The sequence below is a fragment of the Triticum aestivum genome, chromosome 7A (assembly GCF_018294505.1).
Source record: "Triticum aestivum cultivar Chinese Spring chromosome 7A, IWGSC CS RefSeq v2.1, whole genome shotgun sequence".
NCBI lineage: Eukaryota > Viridiplantae > Streptophyta > Magnoliopsida > Poales > Poaceae > Triticum > Triticum aestivum.
Genome location: NC_057812.1, coordinates 719,367,929 through 719,370,199, shown reverse-complemented (window position 1 = coordinate 719,370,199; position 2,271 = coordinate 719,367,929).

Genomic DNA, 2,271 nt, shown 5'->3' with positions numbered 1-2,271 from the left:
ACCCCGGAGTGACAATAGTCGGGACCACTCCCGGTGATGACCGTAGTTTGAGGAGGTTATGTATTCACTAAGTGCTAATGCTTTGGTCCGGTACTCTATTAAAAGGAGACCTTAATATCCCTTAGTTTCTAATAGGACCCCGCTGCAACGGGAGGGTAGGACAAAAGATGTCATGCAAGTTCTTTTCCATAAGCACGTATGACTATATTCGGAATACATGCCTACATTATATTGATGAATTGGAGATAGTTATGTGTCACCCTATGTTATAAACGTTGCATGATGAATGCCATCCGATGTAATTATCCATCATTGATCCATTGCCTACGAGCTTTTCACATATTGATCTCTTCTTAGTTACTTTTCCGTTGCCACTATTACGATTGCTACAATACTACTACTATACTTTTGCCACTATTATCATTACTTCCATACTACTTTGCTACTAAATATTTTGTTGCAGATATTAAGTCTTTCAGGTGTGGTTGAATTGACAACTCAGCTGCTAATACTTGAGAATATTCTTTGGCTCCCCTTGTGTCGAATCAATAAATTTGGGTTGAATACTCTACCCTCGAAAACTGTTGCTCAAGGGCCCAGAGATACCTCTCCGATACTCGGAGTGACAAATCCTAATCTCAATCTATGCCAACCCAACAAACACCTTCGGAGTTACCTGTAGAGCATCTTTATAATCACCCAGTTACGCTGTGGCATTTGATATCACACAAGGTATTCCTCCGGTATCCAGGAGTTGCATGATCTCATGGTCAAAGGAATATGTATAAGTCATGAAGAAAGCAATAGCAATAAAACTTAATGATCATTATTCTAAGCTAACGGATGGGTATTGTCCATCACATCATTCTTTCTAATGATGCGATCCCGTTCATCAAATGACAACACATGTCCATGGTTAGGAAACTTAACCATCTTTGATTAACGAGCTAGTCTAGTAGAGGCTTACTAGGGACACGGTGTTTTGTCTATGTATCCACACATGTATCAAGTTTCCGGTTAATGCAATTCTAGCATGAATAATAAACATTTATCATGATATAAGGAAATATAAATAACAACTTTATTATTGCCTCTAGGGCATATTTCCTTCATGAACTGCCGTCACTGCTAACATGCCATCAGTGGTGGGTGAACGCCCGCCATTGGTGGGTCCATAGTACTAGCGGGCGAGTCACAGTGCCCTCCAGAACTTCTACTCTCTACCCGCCACTTCTATGCATAACATTAGTGGCATGGACTAATGGCACCCACCCACCAGTAGTGATCTAGGCCTATAGAATAATTGTTGTTGCAACAACATTTTTTTGCTGCCATGGCGACATCATTTTAATGACGGGGTTGCAGTATGTTGCATTTGATCATCAGAATGCATTACATATATAGAATTTTGTCTCAACATTCAAACAATTACACATACATTATATTACAACGTCGATCCAATAATTAAGAGTATTAGCGGAGCACGACAGTGAGTATAGATGTGTAGCAAAACAAACATGCATGTCTCAACACACAATGCACAATTTCTGAAGCTGTTTTGAAGCATTGTGTCTATCAACATGACTAGTTACTGGCAATCGATGACCGAAATGTGTCTTCGACTCGGTGAAGTTGTTCGCCATCTGAATCTGGCGGACAGTAGAACATCCCATCCTCATTTACATCCTCCTTGTTGTGTATTTTGGGCAACACATTTTGGATGCGCTCAGGCTCTCTTAATAATTCCCATATGTCCTTGTGCCTCTCCATCTCCTCGGACCACTTGATGATCTGGCCATGATTCCGCTAATATTGGCTTTTCTTCAAAAAGTCGTTCATGACAGCCATGGCAAAGTAGCCAGACACATGGGACATTTTCACATTTGGTTATTTATAGAAACAAGCACTAGTGATTAACTTTAACTCTAAATACTATGTTACCGTGTTGTTGAAGTTCTTACACCTGCATAGAGGATCATTTAGAACCTCCTTCAATTTTGTCCATTGCTTTCGAGAGACTTTCTTCAAATCAAAGAAATAAGCCAATCCCTGCGTCGACAATAGTGCAATTGCAATCCAGTGTCGGTCGCTGCATAATAAAAAGAAGAAATTAGCATTGATGAGATCAAACTAGAAGGTTAACTTATATAATAAGTGAGTAAATGTTAACGACTTACTTGTCGAAGTATTTGAAGAGAAATGTGTCCTTTTGCGGATGATTCGCAATCATGCATGGGAACATGTAGTCTGAGATGAGATCCTAGCTAATTT